Source organism: Nilaparvata lugens, chromosome 4 (assembly GCF_014356525.2).
Source record: "Nilaparvata lugens isolate BPH chromosome 4, ASM1435652v1, whole genome shotgun sequence".
NCBI classification, from domain to species: domain Eukaryota; kingdom Metazoa; phylum Arthropoda; class Insecta; order Hemiptera; family Delphacidae; genus Nilaparvata; species Nilaparvata lugens.
In genome coordinates this window covers 58,867,898-58,890,067 of record NC_052507.1, presented here as the reverse complement: position 1 = coordinate 58,890,067, position 22,170 = coordinate 58,867,898, and positions in this window count along the sequence as shown.

Below are 22,170 nucleotides of genomic sequence, written 5' to 3'. Positions count from 1 at the left end.
TATACTGTTTCTCCCTGATTGGCTTCAGTAATTATTTTTGCTTCAATCACATGTTTTTTCAGAGAAATGATTTGAAGCCTGGTCCCATTACACAACTTTGGTGGGTTTAAATTACGTAAAAGCATGATTGGTGTTCCAACTCTCAGGGTGAGGTTGTGTGGTGGAAAACCTGGTGAATCAAGGGTATTCAAGAATTCTACTGGGTAATGCACAGCATTCTCAATGTCAATCACAGAATCAACAGATTCATATCTCATGACTGCTGTTGAGAGCTTTTCTAATAGGAAATTGTTTATGGAATTAATCACTAACTCATTGGTAGGAGTGAGTATGGCTCTTTCCCTCAACCATGAAGCACAATCCCTGTGAGAATTTTCAATATCTGGATGTATTTTGCTTGTCAAACTCATAAGATCTTCTACCACTTGACAAAGACCACTGGGAATCCTGATTTTTCCTTCTTCCTCCAAAACCATTCCATTTCCTACTCTCAACAATATTTTAGAGAACTCTTCTGATTTTATTTCATTTTTCAGATGCACACGCATATTTACTTTCAGTAATAGAGTTTCCACTTGTGGCCATGAATAGGAAGACTTCAAACATGCCTTCATTCCATCAGCATGGGTTCCTCTAGGTATAACTGGCAAAGTCTGTCTAAAGTCACCTGCTAAAAGTAGTGTGACTTCACCCATCAGTCGGTTCTGGCCCCTTATATCTCGTAGTGTTCTATCAAGAGCTTCAAATCCTCCTGTATGAGCCATTGTCCACTCATCCCAAACAATAAGTTGGGCTTCTTGAAGTACCTTTGCCATTTCACTTTGCTTTGAAATGTTACACAGTGAGGTCTCTGTATAGCTGAGGGGTAATTTGAATGCTGAGTGGGCTGTTTTCCCTCCGTCTAGCAAAGTTGCTGCGATTCCTGATGAAGCTACTGCTATAGCAATTTTCTTTTTGCTCCTGATTGTGGATAGCAATAGGTTTATCAAGAATGTTTTGCCAGTGCCACCAGGAGCATCTAGGAAGAAGAGATTTCCATAGTTGGAATCAATGCTGATCAAGATTCTGTTATATGCTTCTTTCTGTTCCATATTTAAATTTGGAACATTCAATTCAACTGCTTGATTCAGTTTAGTAGAATCATATGATAGCTCACTCTGATATCTATGATTAACAACTACTCCTGGGTCACGTTGAGGCATTGGAAGTCCATAATCAGAAATACCTTTCCTGGCATGAAACTAATTATGTCTTCGAGGAGAATTAGACATTGGTTACTAACAGAATATGGTTGCATTTCTCCAAAATCCTTAATCATTTTGAATTTTATATCTTCTGCAAGTTGTTCTTGGTGGGTTAATTACTCTATCCATAACATTATTTTCATTGAAGGAAACTCTTTGACTATTTACAAGATGTACAGCTAGTTGCATTACAGGAGGGTATCTTTCATGGATAGGAAAGCAAAGAATGCACCAAGCTGCCTCAGAGCTACTAATGTATCGCCCTGCTTCATATTTTGTCACCTCATCCATATCTTCAATCGTGAAAACTGCTTGATCTGATCCTTTGTTAACATATTTACAGATATATTTGATGGATTTAACTGAATTGCAGAACTCAACATTTATGTGGGCACAGAAGGTGCGAGATAGAATGGGACTGTAAGGAACTACCCAATGATTGTCAAGAATATTTCCATTGATATTCACAGTATATCCGCCATCTGAGCAAGATCGCCTTCGATATAGTGGGTAGCCATCCTCTCCAGTTTGAGTTTCTTTTGAAAATGGTCGAGGATATTTTTTGTGCAAGCTCCACCTCCATCCAGCATACATGGTTAACTTGAAAGTCCTTTTGGTCTTTAGGAATATTATCCACAGCAGCAATGAAATCTAAAATATATTTGTTGTGCTTATGTAGCATTTTTTGAAGTTCTTGCACCAGTTCTGGCTTAACCCCTGGACAGATACTGCAACGGATATTTTTCTCATTATCAACATCACCAACAAAATATATTTGTAGGAATGAAGGTTGCTGATGTTCATCTGGCATAAGGCTCCCAATTCTGTGGTAGACCTGCCCCTGAACCTTAAATGTTGGCATGAAGTTTCCCTCCTTAATCTGTTTAGCACCAAATGAAGTCATTTGGAAACATCCATTGTATTTTCGGATTGAAGAGATAAAGTGTTCTGACAGTGAATGCTGGTGCATAAGCAGACCATATAAGGGTTCTGGGTATGAGGCAGGTTTTGGGAGCTGTACTTTACCACTGGCACAGCACATTCCAGGGCTCTCATCTTTCCACTTAAGGGCATTGCACCAGATACAGGGATATCGCTGTCCTAATTATACATCCTTGTCTCCTGGATAATCAAAATGTACATCATATTGAAAACCAGACATGGATTTCTTATTCCATACTTATAACCTATTATGGATTCTACTCTCATTATATCTCACTTTAGCCGCTTGATTCACATTAGGGTTTCTCTCATTATAATTATTTGCATTTTCCCTATTCTCTTCTGGATTAGATTTTCTGTATTTCTCTGTTGCTTTTCTATTAACTTCTGAGTGGGACTCATTATAATTTTCAACAGCCTTCCTGTGCACTTCTGGGTGAGACTCATTATACTTTTCAACAGCCTTCCTGTGCACTACTGGGTGGGACTCATTATACTTTTCAACAGCCTTCCTATGCACTTCTGAGTAGGACTCATCATACTTTCCAACAGCCTTCCTGTGCACTTCTGGATTTGACCTCGTATATTTTCCAACAGCCTTCCTGTTCACTTCTGGATTTGACTTCGTATATTTTTCTACGGCCTTCCTGTTCACTTCTGGATTTGACTTCCTATATTTGTCATTGGATACTCTATTCTTCTTCCTCGAAATGTTATTTGTGAACCGCTTTCTGCGTTTCTTTCCCCTTGAACTTGGAGAGCTTGTTACAGAGAGAGCAACAGACTCATCTGAACTTGTAAGATCAATATGTTTGTGTGTTTCAACCTCAGAGATCTCAAGAGTGATATTAGGTTGTCGTGAATAGGTTGGTGGAGAGGTATCAGGTTGTTGTGATGGATTATCGAGAGGTATGAGAACATCAGAATGACCATTCATTAAGTCTCCAGTAAACCTGAGTCTTTTTGTTTCTTCATCGGCGTCTCCAAATCTTTGCAGTAACACTTTATTATGGTACACTTCAAATGTAAAAGGAAATATCTCAGAGGCAGCCATTATTTCACAAGTAGTACCATATGTGTCAGCATTGGACATGTGGGCCAGTTATTCCGGCTTTGTCCTGTATGTATCACCAGATGGTTTCATGGTGAATGGCTTAAACCGACGCCAATTATTTGATATATGTTGCACAATCTGGAATCGAACCTGGTTACTTTGTGCATCAGTGCTATACATCAGGTAAGATAGGGAAGAGAATAGACATGCAACATCACCCCTGATCAAAATAACTTCATGGCGCACCTCTTCACCACCAAACAATTTCCTCCATTTTCAATATTTGTAACAACCAAAAATGTATTACTCAAATTGAGGTTGATGTCAAATGTAAAAAGAATAAAACCAAGTTTAGTTTAAATTCCGATAATAAACCGTATTTAATTCACTTTCTCTATAAATTTACTTTCTCTACACTAAATGAAATGGCTACTGAATAAATATTTACGGTACGGAATATAATTATGTACAGTAGTCGTTGAAGTACTTCTCAAAGCACACTACTCAATGGAAATCAGTATGATAATCAGTATAATACCTGAAGTATAGCTGCAGCACTATTCAAAGCACACTACCATATCAGTATGAGATTATGTAATTAGATTAAATGAGTTTCAAGAGTATGGTATTCCAGTAATATAGCAAAGTACAGTATAGTTGTACTTTATAGTTTAGTCCAGTACAGTTATGACACAATACTGATCTTTATAGTATAGTAAAGTGTACAACAGTGTTCAATAAGACAGAATTCAGATTTATACAGCTCACCCAACAGGCATTAACACAGATCACAGCTCACAATTGACAATACTCACTAACTCACAACTCAAAAGCTCACTGCAAACTGACTGAAAATACAAAAACAACCATCAAAAAATAATCATTGTCTTATCGTTTGACACTGGATATAATGTCTCGTCATGATATTCATGAAGAAACCATGACATTTTTCATCTCACAATAATTAATAGAAGATTAGAATGCAAAAGCCTATTTCGATCAGGTGGAATGATCGGTGAATAAATTATTCTCTACATCGTGAGAAAAAGATTAAAAGATTACAAAATTAAAATCAATTGATTATTGAGATTATGAAATTGAAATTAAATTATTATTATTAAAAATTAAACGTTAAATTATAAAAAAATAAATAAATGAAGAAAAAATCAGACAGACCTGTGTAACAAATTTGAACCATCAATTTAAACGATTTCTTCATCAATCTGAAAAAATTGACAGCCATCAGACAGCTCTTTTTAAAAACACCTGTTACCATATCGGCGTATCTTTGGCGAACAAAATTCTTCCACTTCAGCTGAACCTGTGTACTGATTTTTTTTAAATATATTTCCATCAATTATTGAAAAAGTTGAAAAAAAGCTGAGAAAAACGTTAGGAAAAAGCTGATTTCGGGTGTATCTTTGATGAAATATTAAAGTCACCGCATCACAAAATTTTTAGACCCTAGCTAAACCTATATACCAAATATGAACATTTTCTGTCTATTACTTAATGAAAGAACTGAGAAAACGCAAAAAATAAACGCTAATTTTGTTCATATCTTTAACATTATTGCAAATTCCTTAAATATATAATAATATACAAAATAGCTGAGCTTCTGTACTAAATTTGAACATGTTCTGTTCATTTGTTCTCGATAAAGCTGAGAGAATGCTAAAAAACGATGGAAAAACGCAGATTTTGGTCATATCTTTGGAATTTTTTTTCAAATCCATTCTTAGTGCGCCTCTAAAGGGCCAACTAAACATACCTATTAAATTTGAAATTCTATGTCATATTTTTATCATAAATGTTAGGACAATCCAGTCGGGGGTCCAGACTCGGGGGCCCATCTGGCTGAATGGATATGGTGAGCGAATCGAGCCTGATGGCTATTCCCAGGAATAGCTCTGATTGAAGTAGCAGTGCCCAATTAATTTTTCCGCGATAAGTGCATTTTAATCTTCAACTTGGTGCCAACCTGACAAAGTCAACTCAATTTAATGCCAACCTGACAAAATTATTAATTTAGGTAACAGTTAACAACTGTTTCGAAGAGTTCTCCCTCTAGATTATAGTTCTATATTAACATATGGTATGAACATTTTTCAATTATAATTAAGGGATTGGAATAAGAAGAATATACATGCTAAAAGACGAACTTTGAGTGAGTCAGTCAGTCAGTCAGTCAGTGAGTGAGTGCCATTTTGCTTTTATATATATAGATAATATAACTAGAGGAAGGTTGCCTAAATCGTACCACTTTTTAAAATTTATTTTTTACTCACTTTAAAATGATCAATTTTTTAAAGTTTGACTGTTATTGAAAGGATTGGTTGTTGAGGGAAGTAAATGTCACTTCTTTCAACCCAAATGGAGATATTTTGCTATACTGTGACACTTTTAGTGAAGTCATGCAGTGATTGAAGTAGCAGTGCCCAATTAATTTTTCCGCGATAAGTGCATTTTAATCTTCAACTTGGTGCCAACCTGACAAAGTCAACTCAATTTAATGCCAACCTGACAAAATTATTAATTTAGGTAACAGTTAACAACTGTTTCGAAGAGTTCTCCCTCTAGATTATAGTTCTATATTAACATATGGTATGAACATTTTTCAATTATAATTAAGGGATTGGAATAAGAAGAATATACATGCTAAAAGACGAACTTTGAGTGAGTCAGTCAGTCAGTCAGTCAGTGAGTGAGTGCCATTTTGCTTTTATATATATAGATAATATAACTAGAGGAAGGTTGCCTAAATCGTACCACTTTTTAAAATTTATTTTTCACTCTCTTTAAAATGATCAATTTTTTAAAGTTTGACTGTTATTGAAAGGATTGGTTGTTGAGGGAAGTAAATGTCACTTCTTTCAACCCAAATGGAGATATTTTGCTATACTGTGACACTTTTAGTGAAGTCATGCAGTGATAAAACAAGTTTTTTATTGGAAATGCTTTTTCAGGAAAAAAATGAATTGTTTGTTTTCTAAGAACAACATTTGTAGCAAACATATTTCTTGATTCTCTTTTTTGTACCAGCACATTTTTCGTGAACCCAATTTTCACAAATTAAGCATTGTACCATATCCTCAACAGTTTTTTCTTCACATATTGAACAAAACCACTCTCCAGCATCCACTTCAATTATTACATCATTCTGGGTGGAAGATCCAGCTTGGTTTAGGAGTGCTCGATTATTATTTCCATTTGACAAATCACTTTCCTGTGGTTCACTGGATTTTTTGGATGTCCTGGTTGTCTTCTTTCTTCCTGTGAACCTTCCTGGAGCCTTCTGATTAGTTTTGTCCACTTTCATTGTGTTAGGCAATGGTTTGATTTTCATCTGAAGCTCCTTTACCTTTTCCCTAGCAAGTTTCAGCTCATGCGCTAGTTCAATTTGATTCTTGTATGGGCTGCTTGTTAGGATTACAGCTTTCTGTATCTTTGAAGTAGAGCTACTCCTCCCTCTGTTTGGTATTGGAAGTGGGGAAATAGTTTCAATTGAGACATTGAGTTTCGAAATTGAATCGTTCGAACTGTTGAGAGAGTTTGGTTTTTCATTTTTGTCAAAGTTTGAAGTTTCTTTGTCTAAATTATCACCTTTATCTAGATTTTCTTCTGAAGATTTGTTGAGGCACTCGGCTGGCAAAAAGTCCATCTCGGAAAAGATCGAAGCATCAACAGGCCAAACACCACTACATTTGAAGCCATTGCAGGAGTTTTCGATTGTGGCAGCTTTGCAATATGCTTCATTCACTAATTGTGAAATCTGATATTGGGTGATTCTCAGACCAGGGTTTGTTCGAAACCATTTATCCACAGCTTGAGTGAAGTAGCCTTTGAAAGGTTTGAAAAAGGACCTGTCCAATGGTTGCAGACGATGAGTTGTATGTCCTGGTAGTTGCAACATTATCACGCCAGCCTCGCGAGCAATTTCCAATGCTTCAAAGTTCTTGGAATGAGTTGTGTGGCCATCAAGAAGGAGAAGAACTTTTCTCTCTTTGGTTGGCTTCACTGTTTCAATAAAGTGTCGAAGCCACTTAACAAACAACTCAGAATTTATCCATCCATTTTCCGAAATATCCACTAGACTTCCAGGTCGTGCTCCAACCTTCAAATCATCGCACATCCTCATTCTTTTAAATATGATTAAGGGTGGAACATACATCCCTGCTGCACTTGAACAACAAAGAACAGTGGTATTAACACCTCTTTCTCCACTAGATATGGACCCAACAGCTCGCTTACCCTTCTCAGCTATCACCTTCTGACATTTGTTTTGTACAGTACTCACGCCTGTCTCATCAATGTTAAAAATAGAGGTGGCATCAATTTTATTCTCCTCTACAGTCTTTCTCAAAAAATTCATTTACATTTTCTTTGGAAAATCCTTGAGCTCTAGCCAAAGATGTTGCCTGAGGCTCACGAAGTGAAATGTCCTTGTGGCGTTTCATAAAATTGTAGTACCATTTTTTCCCAGCGATTCTGCTCTCTTCATTGAATACATGGGGGATACAATTCCTCTCAGCAATTTGAAATGCAAGTCTACGAACGTCAGTTATGGTAAGCCCAAAAAAACATGCCTCCAGTTTCTTTATGTGTTCAACAAGCTGTTGTTCCACTTCAGGTGGTAATGTGGTGTGACGTCCCATTGATTTTTTCCCTTCATTAGCAGTAATATTTTTTCCATCTAAATGACGCTTCAGAGTCGGTTTAGGAATTCCATATTGTCTGCAGCATTCGTTGAAGCCGATGTCTCCATTTCTATATGCAGCCAATGCTCTTTCCATGTCCTCTTCCTTCCAAGCTCCATACTTCCTTTTTGCCATTCTGAAACACAATAGTTAATTGTCTTAGTTTTTTTTACATTTATTTGAATGGAAAACAAAGTAATTTCTATTAGATTTGGATAAGGAATAGTCTACTGTTTGCGCCTACACAACAAAAGTGGCAAGTATGGAGCATAGAATGCAATAGACTCCCAAATCGTACCAGTACATTGGAGGTACGATTTAGGCGACTGGGTATCGCGGCAATCATAACGTTATTTCTAACCTTAAAAACACATGAAGACACGAGCTAGTCAATCAAAATACTATACATTATTGCTATTTTATCAAACTAAATCAAACTTGTATGAGTACTCACCTAGAGGGTCATGAAGGTCTTATCAAAAAAGTCCCAAAACACCACCAGCTAGCTCCAAAACAGTTAAACTATTTAAAAAACTTTGAGACAAATCGCATGTGCTCTGAAATTTATTCCACTGTTTCAATAATGGAGTAGTAACACATACAGCCGCTTGGGCGCTGCAATCACTCTAATTCACATAGAAATCAAGGTGGTACGATTTAGGAAGTGGTACGATTTTGGCAACTCTCCTCTACTTATAACTATATAATATAACTAACAAATTAAAAAAAAAAGTTTTTTGGGCTTTTGTAGGTTATAACTAAAAACTTATGCGTTTTAGAGGAAAATTCTATGGAACAAAAATAATTGTAGAGGAAGATATTTAAAACATTATTGTCTAAAAAAACGGTTGAATATCTCGAAAGGTTATTGAAATACAAGCGATATAGCAAAATCCTGAAAAGTTTGGCGGCCATCTTGTTTTCGAGGTGTTTGCCTGTGATTTCGACTTATCATCATCACGATCCCTATTATGCTAGACCTAATGAAGAAATTGAGACATCTTCCACGTCTGTTACTCAAAAATGACCACGGAGTGCCTTATTCATGACATTTGCGCCCGGACTAAAAGCTATTAACGGAATGTTTTTTTTTTTTAATGTTTTTTGTTAAATGTTAATAACTTAATCCTTATAGATTCTATTAGATTGAACGTAACTTAACAAACACATGTGTATGATAAGTTATGTTCAATCTAATAGAATCTATGAGGATTAAGTTATTAGCATTTAGTTAACCACTTTGGTGTAAACTCAAGTGTTTTTGGGCACTCAAATAAGGGCAGACACTGATTAGGTCGGACTCATTACAGAACAACTGGTTGACTGTCAATAATCACATATTTTCAATTTCCTTGCCCTATTACCATAGGTAAGGAAAGTATTGCTTTCCGAAAAAAATTAAGGTACCCAAATTTGTGAATTTCTATACCTTTCGAGGTCCGCTAAGCCCAAAAAAGTGGTTTCTGGGTATTGGTCTGTGTGTGTGTATGTGTGTGTGTGTGTGTGTGTGTGTGTGTGTGTGTGTGTGTGTATGAGTGTATGTGCATCTGTGTACACCATATCTCATCTCCCAATTAACGGAATAACTTGAAATTTGGAACTTAAGGTCCTTCCCCTATAAGGATCCGACACGAGCAATTTCAATCGAATGTAATTCAAGATGGCTGAAAATGAAAAAAGTCATAAAATATTTTTCAACTATTTTAAATAAAAAAAATAATTATTATTTCGAGTTACGGCACTATTGCACCATGACAAAATCTTATTTTTAGATTTGGACCCAAGTTTGTGGCACAATTAATGTAGGAAAATAATACAAGGTAATGTAAAATAAATTGATATAATTATTTATTGTGGTAGGCTATTATAATTAAAAGAAAACTTGTTATAATACAGTACAAGACAGCCTGCATTTATAAATCACACTACGTGTATTACTGATTTCCAAAACAACAATACAATTATTAAAAATAATGCATTCATAATAATTTTACGTTAATTAACACTTTTTCACTAGACTTATAAGTTGTAATAGAAATTATGATAGTTTTTTGGAATTGCATTTGACTCGCATAATGAGATCAAGTCGTTTCTCTTCTGATCAGAAATCTTTGGGGGTGAACTGTAAGCAGATTTCATTTCAAGGTTACTTGAACCTCTTGTGTTGCGGCGCACAAATACAGTTTTGAATAGTTCAATCTCATCGTAAGTATACTTGTATTGAAATGAAAATGGAATTTCCTTTACTACTCTAATTATTTTCAATTCATTCCATTTCACCTTATTTCCGTTCTCATCAGAAACAAAATTGGAACCAATTTGTTGTGATAGTTCCTTCAGATCTTTAATATCCTCAGTTTCCATCTCTGTAACATGGTATGGACTTCCACTCTTTTTTGATGACTGTATCACTGTAACCCACTGTGCTGGGATAAATATGGGTCCTGATCTTAAAATTCTTTTTTTCTGTTTTTCAATGACAGAGTGCATACTGTCCCCCTCGTTCTGTCCATGTCCTACAGCAAAAAACTTGTGAGTTATTGATAGGATATTGTATTTTTGTACAGCGTGCATGTACATTGAGACTATAAATTTATTTTTATTCTGTCCTATGCAGTTATCAGAGAAAAATATCACCTCTTTTCCTTGTGAGTGTTGAGATAGGAATTTATCAATACAGCTTCCTGTTTCATTAGCTCCTCTATGAGCAACGGATTCATTCCAAAAATAGCAATAGCCATTTTGATTCCCAACATTGAATATTGTAAAATTGTATGATGATAGTCTTCTTTTATAATAAAATACAGAAATTTCACCACAAGGAGTAGGCAAAACAGCCTGTAAATCAAAACAAGCTAAAATTATGTCACCATTTTTTGCTTTCTTTGCATCTTTTTCTTTCTCTGCTCTGCTTGACATTTTCAATCTAATATGTTTTTCAAAGTCTTCTTTTAATGCCTGTTTTTCTTCTTCACTCGCGTTTTGAAACGAGTTACATAATGTGCATTGGTCCTTTTTCGGGACAAAAAAGCTTATGTTAAATTCCTCATTGAATATTTTACTATACAGTGTAATATTGCCAGCCTGTTTGTTTTCATTAGTGCATTCTTCTGTGTACATCCTGTGCATACTTGCAATAGTAAGCCCACCATCAATGAACTCCCTAGAAGTCTGTGCCCTTAAATAATGCGACTCTATACGTGGAAATTTGTTTATGTGAGCCCGGATGTCATCCTTGATAGAGTTATCCAAAGTTCTGTGATTCGAGTGTTTTCCCCTTTTGTCAATTTCAATAATACCATCATTGTTTTTTTTAATGACACTTCTCACAAAACGATCTCCTATATTCAATGTATTCATGAACATTAATTTACAAACTCTAACTCTTTCACTATTCACCTCGAAATGAAATGCATTATTTAGCTTCCTTGAACTATCTGATTTTTGGTAACGGTATTTCGGTTTAATTGTGGTCATACAGTTTTGTATATAACAGCGTTGCCTAGTAATGTCTCCTATTTCCCAAAATGAAGTAAATATACTAAACCTAGATTCCTCAGACAGTTTCTTACTACACTCAAACTGACATTTAACACCACATGGCGCTTTCATGGCACGGCTTGGAACAACAACACCTTTCACATTTACATACTCCTTTCCAGAATTGCGAAGTCGTTTACTTTCATTCCTTTTCCAACTATCTCTCTGCAGTTTTCTCTTCTTACATCGTTTAGGCTCATCTGAAAACAAAAAAATTGGGATTTATAAACCCTGTGGAAACTAACAGTGTCAACACAGAAAAATATACATCATTGAATCTAAAAATTTTAGGAGCTCCACCCCATTTAGGTAAATTTGATTTTAGATTCCCAATTATCAGGCTTTAGATACAATTTAAACAGAAAATTCCAAATGGAAAAGATTGAGCATGAAAATCTCTACATTTAATGTTCTGTAACATTTTCGCCTAAAAATTTAAATAAGCTCGAAATTCGAGAAAATGTTATTATTTTAATTGCAAACTGTTGGCAACTGTTGATTCTATTAAATCATTCACAATGAAGAGATAGCAGACCTCGTGTGTCTCCAGCGTTATAGTCCTGTCACCAGCTGGCTTAGATCGTTGAATTATAGTAGACTTGAAATGCGCGGGAACACTAGCGTCAGGTGATAAATTTTCATAATGGCAAGGAAAGTTGTGTGAGTGCGCCACACCAGATTTTTTACTTTCCTTGCCCTATTACCATAGGTAAGGAAAGTATTGCTTTCCAAAAAAAATTAAGGTACCCTGATTTCAAGTTTTCTATACGTTTCAAGTCCCCCTGAGTCCAAAAACATGATTTTTGGGTGTTGGTCTGTGTGTGTGTATGTGTGTATGTGTGTGTGTGTGTATGTCTGTGAACACGATAACTCCATTCCTAATCAACCGATCGACTTGAAATTTTAAACTTAAGGTCCTTATACCATGAGGATCCGACAATAAGAAATTCAATAAAATTCAATTCAAGATGGCGGAAAAAATGGCGGATAATTACTAAAAAACCATGTTTTTCACGTTTTTCTCGAAAACGGCTCTAACGATTTTCTTCAAATTTATATCATAGATAGCTATCTATAAGCCCTATCAACTGGCATGAGTCTCATTCCTGGGAAAATTTCAGGAGCTCCGTAATATTATTGAGAAAAATGGCGAATAATGACGAAAAAACCATGTTTTTCACGGTTTTCTCGAAAACGGCTCTAACGATTTTCTTCAAATTTATATCATAGATAGCTATCTATAAGCCCTATCAACTGGCATGAGTCTCATTCCTGGGAAAATTTCAGGAGCTCCGTAATATTATTGAGAAAAATGGCGAATAATGACGAAAAAACCATGTTTTTCACGGTTTTCTCGAAAACGGCTCTAACGATTTTCTTCAAATTTATATCATAGATAGCTATCTATAAGCCCTATCAACTGGCATGAGTCTCATTCCTGGGAAAATTTCAGGAGCTCCGTAATATTATTGAGAAAAATGGCGAATAATGACGAAAAAACCATGTTTTTCACGGTTTTCTCGAAAACGGCTCTAACGATTTTCTTCAAATTTATATCATAGATAGCTATCTATAAGCCCTATCAACTGGCATGAGTCTCATTCCTGGGAAAATTTCAGGAGCTCCGTAATATTATTGAGAAAAATGGCGAATAATGACGAAAAAACCATGTTTTTCACGGTTTTCTCGAAAACGGCTCTAACGATTTTCTTCAAATTTATATCATAGATAGCTATCTATAAGCCCTATCAACTGGCATGAGTCTCATTCCTGGGAAAATTTCAGGAGCTCCGTAATATTATTGAGAAAAATGGCGAATGATGACGAAAAAACCATGTTTTTCACGGTTTTCTCGAAAACGGCTCTAACGATTTTCTTCAAATTTATATCATAGATAGCTATCTATAAGCCCTATCAACTGGCATGAGTCTCATTCCTGGGAAAATTTCAGGAGCTCCGTAATATTATTGAGAAAAATGGCGAATAATGACTAAAAACCATGTTTTTCACGATTTTCTCAAAAACGGCTCTAACGATTTTTTTCAAATTCATACCCTGTATAATTATTTATCAGATCTATTAACTGGCATGAGTCTTTTTCCTGGGAAACTATTGGGGGGTCCACCCTATCCTTGAGAAATGGACTTTGTAACCTCCATCTCGTGCATGAGGTAGGTAGGTAGGTAGAGCAGTTTATAAAAAGTACACAGTCATAGTCAAGATATTTCATCTGTAGAACAGCTGTTTTGACGACTTTTTAAAAAAAATCATCTAATTTCACAATTTACACGAAGGAAAAAGTACTCTGAAAACAATAATTATATATACAAATATACAGTAGTCTGATCGTAGTTGCAAATAATATGTTGCCGCCAATAATTGTCATGATGTTATTCCCCTAAATTATTCTCGTTTGAGAATGAGGCTTACAGTTCAATGAGCAAGGAAAGTTGTGTGAGTGTACCACACCAGATTTTTTACTTAACACATGACATTATAACCTGAATCTATTTTGTCTAATAAGACCAAGCGGTGGAGAATATCAGTGTAAAGGGAGGAGGTATCTATAACCCTCACCCTAAACCTGACATGATTGTAACGGGTGGAGGAATTAATAACACTACCCAACACCTGTCACCATTGTAATAGTTTGAAGTTACCTATAACATTACCCCAAACCTGAAACCATTGTAACGGTTGGAGGTAAAGGGGAACTTTGTTAGCCCCACATTTTGTAACAAAGAAAAAATATAATAATTGCTCTTAAAATCTCTACTCAGCTATTAACCTGTTCAAACTATTTGAATCCACGGTTGGGAGTTTTGGATGGATAAGAAGCAAGTTAGCAAATCTTTTATGGCAACACAAAATTTAGGTGCTTACTTTGTGCATGAATAAATTCTTCAACAATCAAAAACAAGGTTCTCTAGAGTTCATATTGGAAAAATTCAGTTCAATTTTGATCAGTTCAACAACCTGAAAGAAAGGAACAAAAAAACTACAATTCAAACCTCTCAATATTCCCCACATTACATTACCCCCTCCTCTAAAAAAAGACCTCCACTAAAAGATTAATTTTCATTGACACTCAATTATTTTCTTTCACACTTAAATCTGGACACTTGACACTCTTATATGTGGTTGACATCATCATCCGCGCCTGAAGCTGGATCCTGGAACAGCTCCTGGATGTTGTTATGGCGGTGGCCGGGGGGATGCAACAGATGGTAGTGCCCAGGCATCTCAGCCCGAGGTGGTTAACATCAGCTGGAATGGCAGCCAGATCTGTCAGTTGTAGGTCAGTCAGCTGATGATGGGAACCGCTTGCCTCAGCGCAATCAATAAAGATTTCCGCCTTCAATGACTCAGGAACAGTGGACTCCAGTTCAGCAGCGCAAATGACGTCATCTCTCACAATGATCACAATAATTACTTTTTCAACATTGAATGTAATTGGGATGTGCCAGTCCCAGAAAGAAATACTAATAATAGCTCAAAATAGAAATGACCGGGCCCTTCAAAAAACATTAATTTTCAACTCGAATTATTCACTTCTCTTCACAAAACAACAATATCAGAACGCATAATCTAATTCCTAAAACTGTAAATAATTCCCCAAGTCATTATCAAATGCAATTTCAATTCGTTATCTTGTTTCAATTAATTTCAAAATGAATAACAATTATTCTATCTCTCTGTCTATGGATTCAAAACAATAGCCTGCCAGCTTGCATTTTCAAAGTGGCGTTCAGTTTTCATATTCAATTGTCTACTATGCTTTCAACTAATTTTCCGTTTGTTTCTACAATAGTCAAAAGTTATAAGTGTTTGAAATTTTGATCCTTGAGGTGTCCTTAAGCGCGCCTCTCCACTGGGAAATACTGAAATGAGGTGCATCTAACGGGTGATTCTCATAGAACATGATATCATGAACTTATATGTCATTGTGCGAAATATCAATGTGAGGACAATGTAGTTGGTGATGATGGTTGAAGCTGGAGATTAGGTGTTTTTCACAATACAAGGCGCATTGTTGTCAGGTGTATCTGGAAATCTATATGAGATAGAGCGCTTTACCTGATCTCAGATTGTAGAGCACTAAAATACGCCCAGAGGGATCTGGAATATACATCTAAATTAATGATGACAATCGGAAGATATTGTTGATCAAAAACTAAAATTTATCAAAATTTATTGTTTCTATAAATTTCACTCATTTTTGAAAAATCATAACTAAGTACTCATTGGAGGTAGAGAGTTCCAGATGATCCCATTTTATTCAGAATTTTATAATCTAAAAAAAGGCGAGAGCAAATTTTTCTGTCCGATTACGAGATTTGGCAGAAATAGTTGAAAACTCAAAAATGAGCCGAAAATACGGGTTTTTTGGCCACCCTGTATCTAGCACAAGGAAATTTTGCATGAAGAAATTGGTTCTGGACTTCTCTTATGTACCCAAATAATATATTAAGGAATCAGAACTACAATATAAATTGCATGCACCAATGTACATAGTGAAATCACTGTTGTATGGGTTTTGAAAAGAAATTGTGAATAAAAAAATTTTGTTAAGACAACGATTTTCTAAAAATATGGAAATAATTTATAAATGATTGATTATCAGTAATAAGGAAACCCTATTGCTAATTATTCGGTATACTCATCTAATGGAATGAATTCAGGGAAAATTCAATCAAACACAATTGATGTTTAGAAATTCATTATTAAAAAAAGGATTACCACTTCACAAAATATTATATACATAACAATATCCTTATTCTATCCTTACTCATTGATGATGGGCCCATATATTTGTTGAATAAAGTCTTTCATGATTCTCAATGCCGGAAAATATTATTTTAATAGTAGTTATAATTTTATAAAAGTACCTGAAATATAATAAAAAAGTCTAACAAATAGTTTACCTTTAATAGCGGGTTTGAGTATAGCTTATATACAAATGTCTTCATATTTGTTGAAAAATTCAAAATCACTCTACAAAATAGAAAGAAAGAAACTTGAAGTGAATAATCACATCGTGGAGTTGTTAAACCTAGGGCCGCTTGCCGGCAACTGAATAAGGAGAAAATAATTCCTCCCCTCTACCAATACAAGCACTGTCCGGGTGCTCACCCAGAGCTGGCTGAGTAAGCAGAAGTAAATAAATGCTCTCTTTGTTCTTATTCTTCGTATTTATATGCCATATTATAAAAGAAAGGGAAATGAAATTTGATTCATAATCAACATTCGTTTTATTATTGGCTGGACTAATAGGGATATTAGACAGTTCAGATTTCAACCATTATCAGAAAATCAGGTTCCCAGGATAATGAGAGGCTCAAAAGATAAGAACTCATTGGGGTGGGATGGTATTCCTATATTAATTATCAAAGAATCATCTAATTTTATACTCAAATCTTTAACATATTTTTTGATATGTTACACATATCTCTTTTCACATCTCTTTTGGTATGGGACATTTTCCTGATTTGTTCAAATATGCTGTTTTGAAACCTTTGTATAAGAAGGGGGATAAACATGATCCTGCTAATTATATAGACCAGTTGCTCTGCTCTCATCTGTCTCGAAATTTTTACTTTCCTATTACCATAGGTAAGGAAAGTATTGCTTTCCAAAAAAAATTAAGGTACCCCAATTTCTAAATTTTTATACGTTTCAAGGTCCCCTGAGTCCAAAAAAGTGGTTTTTGGGTATTGGTCTGTATGTATGTGGGTGTGTGTGTGTGTATGTATGTGCTCCTGTGTACACGATATTTCATCTCCCAATTAACGGAATAGTACATAAAAATTGCATTCAATGAGGCATGCAATTTATAGTCTACACAGCTGCTGATTCTTTACCAAGTTACATTGAGATATTGAATTGCATGCGTCATGGCATACGATTTATAGTCCACTCGACAGCTGATTTATGATGAAGTCTGATTTTACTCTATAGTCTGATTTTTACTCTAATATTGGCGTATGAAGGAGGCTCCTTTTTCCTTTTATATTATCCTTGAAATGCAAAATTTCCAAAAACCTTGTATATATATCGACACGCAATTTAAAAAGGAACATACCTGTCAAATTTCAAAAAAAATCTATTACCGCGTTTCGCCATAAATGCGCAACATATGAACATTAAAACATTAAGAGAAATGCCAAACTGTCAACTTGAATCTTAGACCTCACTTCGCTCGGTCAAAAATAATATTGAGACATTACTCTTTTCCTGGAACTTATTATTTATTATCAATTATAATCACAATATTGGATTTGTTTTGTTTATCTTCATGTGAATATCATATCTATCAAATTGAACCTGACTAACAGCAACTGAATTTCCAAAAATGGTATTGTTTGACTCCAAAATTTTTTTTTTGAATTTTCTCAATGTCAATTTCATGTATACCAACTGTCCTAACTCTTCTTTTTGAATGTTTATTTCATCATCCAGATTACTAATATTTTTACACACACACATACACATACACATGTGGGTGAACACACCCACACATAATATTTCTGTGGTGTGTTATGTGTGAGTGACCTTTTCAGCCCACTACTATAGCACAGTATATGGCCGAAAATATTTGCTTCTCCATTCTCTTGTTTTTTACAGCTTCCAGGTGAGATTTAGATGCTTGCATATATAGTAAGGATAGTATTGTGAGGTTAAGGTGCATCCATACAGGTTATAGAATGAGGGCAGCACGAACATAGGCCTCTTCTCTTATTCTGGGTGCCACATCAACCCTAGCTTTTGGTGAGGGATGTCAGTCTTTGGAAATAACCAATAGATGTGACAAGATAGTCCAGTCATGAAAAAGGGGGTGTGCTTGCAATTTATATTGTGGTTCTGATTTCTTAATATATTATTTGGGTACATGAGAGAATTCCAGAACCAATTTCTTCATGCAAAATTTCCTTGTGCTAGATGAAGGGTGGCCCAAAAACATTGTATTTTTGCTCAATTTCAAGTTTTCAGCTATTTCTGCCAAATCTGGTAATTGGACAGAAAAATTTGGTCTTGCCTTTTTTTAGATTATAAAATGAGATCATTCAGAACTCTCTATCTCCAATGAGTACTTAGTTATGATTTTTCAAAAAAGAGTGAAATTTATAGAAGAAATAAATTTTGATAAATTTTAGTTTTTATCAACATTATCTTCTGATTGTTACCATTAATTTGAATATATATATATACTCTGTGGTGCTCACATTGGGGGAGTTACTATTGCCTCCAAGGATAGGTCGACACACATAATTATAATGAATCCTGTGTGGAGTACAAATAGCCCCACATTACTAGCCAAATTGTGTGGAGCTCTTCTTGGGGGAGTTACTATCGCCTCCAAGGTTAGGTCGACACACGTATAAGAGGGTGGGTCGAAAAAAATCGATATTTTTTTTTTCGGATCGTAATACCGCAGAAAAGTTGCTAAATGGTATCACTAAAAAGGGGAAAAAATATTAAAATTATCGGATGTTATCTTCCGTTCGCGCATGAGCTCTAAAGTTTGATTAAATTTTGAAAAAAATTCTATTTTTTTGGAAATTTTTAATAATTTTTTTTACGATATTTAATATATAATAGTGAAAAATGTCATCTACGACACACTAATGAATTAATATAAAGATACTGGTATTGAGTTTTAACATCTTCCGTTCGCGCATGGGCTGTAAAAATAGCAAAAAAGTGTTGAAAACCTCAAAAATGTGGACTTAGGAAAAATAAATATATACAAGCTTCAACATATTATTGATGTATTATCCAATAAATACAAAGTACATATTTCACTTACGAATAGATTACATGTCTGGTAGTTTGAACTGTCTTTTATTATCAAAGGCTGGCATCGTGGACCTTGACTTAAGTGTCATTCTTATGTACCCACCTCGTGCTGCAGATCCGCAAACCTTAGCAGAAGCCTCGCTCACCAACTTAATGCTTCTCTCCACTGCTTGAGTATGAACTGGCATCTTCTGTGATAGGATTTCCCACTTCGGAACTTCTTCTGTTTTGATGTAGGTTTTAAGTTCATCATCAGTGACATCTTTCAATAGAGGCGGTGAAGAAAATTGACAGTTTGTCCAATCATTTAATTCCATGTAGTCTGTTGCGGAAAAGTTTAGCTTAGGTGCCACGTACGTTCGAATTGTTTTCCTCTTTTGGTCTCTTTCTCTTGCCTTAATGATGCGGCGGAGGCCCAGTTCTCTTATATGTTTTCTGGGATCTTGAGTCATAGTAATCATAACATGTTCTGGATGCGCAAAGAACCCATTTCTCTCTATAACTGGGTCAATTACAGCTTTGAGTTCATCTTCAAGATATCTTGAGGTTTCAATAGATTGGTGCCCGAGCTTAGGGCCATCAGTAAAAAGTTTGGTCTTCTTAATACAAACCACATCGGCATATATGACTTCAGAATGAATATTACTATTTCCTGGAACTCAGCAGTTGGATTTTCTTGACTAATGTAGAGTCTTGAAGCACGGTTGGCTGTTGTTAGCCACCTGGAGTGAGACAAAGGTCCTGGATCCCTGATTGATAAATCTTTTGGGCATTCACCTGATTTAATCGCTTCTGATATTTCCAGCAAATACTTCTGATTCTTACTAAGAGTTTTTTTTGTCTATCTCAGGGATTTGGCAATCAATACTTTCAAACTGCACTACTGGAAGTGTTTCACATTTGATCAATTTCTCACCAATCGGTCCTTTCAAAGAATTTGGCCCGGTCGACTTACCATCTAAATACTGAAATAAATGGCGGAAGGGTAGCTCATTAAAATGAAGAAGACAAACTGCACATTGCAGAGGCTTACCTAAATGTGTTTCAATATGGCATATTACACCGTTTTTCAATCTGGTGTTAACATTGGTGCCATCACAGCCATTAACGACTAATTCATCCAAAGAAATGTCATTGCTTGTCAAATAGGATATAATAGAGGTCGCAATATCCTCTGCACTTCCTGAATTCGGGGTCACGTGTCCCAGAAATATATTACCAGGTTCTTGTATAAGCACGTAATGTTCCTCCTTTACCACTCTTTCAAATCATTTTGAATGTGCCTCTTGTACCACAATAGTGTCGTCTTTACGGCCATCAAAATATACAATTAGCTTATTTTCTGTTATAGAACTGGACAAATCAGCCCTAACATTGTGTTTTTCTCTTCTTATTTTACACGTGTCAACTATTTGTGAATTGTCGCTATTAGTTACCACGCCAAAGTCCTGCAAAACACTTGAGGCTATTGCTGCTGTAGCACGATCAGAATCACCATAACGATCACTAGTTAATGCAGTAGATTTAAGGTTAATCCTCATTTGCCAACCGGATTTCTTTTTTGGAGATTCAGGTATGAATTCTTGGTCACTGTCACTGCAAACATCACTGGAGGGCAAGGATTCATCACGTTGTTCAGTTTTGGAAACTTGGACATCTACTTTTGGTTTTGAAGAGCTGGAATGAGATTTCCTCTGTAAAGATTTGGCACGTTTCTTTGTTTCATTTAAGTACACACCTCCAATTTTGCCAATGCCGTGAGTGCGTAGTGAATAGATAAATTTCAGCTCAAGTAAAGGTATTTTTTAAGCTTTTCACAAGTACAAGTTATTGAGCAGATACACTGGCATTGATCCGGTGTTTTATGACAGGTACATTCAAGGGCAATGGGGCATTTGCATGCCGCAATGTCAAAAAGCAAACAGCCTTTTTCTTAAAATCATCAAGGTTTCTCTTAAAGACTTCCTTGTTTTTGTCTCGAGTATGAGATTTTCTTAAACTATAATACTTGTCATGCAGTGCAGTCAACAGTTGTACTACTCTCTTATCACTTACGGTGGGAATTGATGCTCTATTGTACAAACACACTATTTTGCCAGCTACTGTATTGGCTACTTGTCCAAAACTAACTCTTCTGTTGCTTACTTTAACTGCTAAATTATACCTCTCATTCGAAAATCATTGAAGAACGTCCTCTCCTGTAGGGAGCTTGTTAGGCGGCAAATCTCTTGGTGTACCGAAAAACGGACACTCAAATTCTTGTCTAGTGATCACTGTCTTTGATAATGCCATCATTCATTGCACAATTGTTCAAAAAACTACACTGAAATATGAAATTTGGAACACACACTACGCAACACATCCACCGCACTCAAGAGACAACAGCAGACTGGCGCACAAAATGGTGTGGCGGACCACTGTTTTGGCTGCTTGCAGCGGAGAGGGGTATCACGTGACGCGGCGTCTAGTGGCGCTGGCCTGCAACAGAGAGGGGTATCGGAGCAGCAGAGAGGGCGCTGACAGTAAGTTTTGTATCGCTGTGCACGATCAAGAAACCAAGCCTAATTACGTCTGAATTTTTTTTCTTTAACTATCAGAACATGTATAATCAGATATTAGGTATTACATTATTGATATCTGTAACTATACATGAAAAGAAAATAGGACAAAAATCCGATATTCTTGTAATTTGGCTATATTTGGATGTCCATGCACAAACGGAAGATGTTGAAGTGCAATACCGGTATTTTTATATTACTTTATTAGTGTGTCATAGATGACATTTTTCACTATTACATATTAAATATCGTAAAAAAAAATTATTACAAATTTTCAAAAAAAATATTTCTTCAAAACTTTAGAGCTCATGCGCGAATGGAAGATAACATCAGATAAT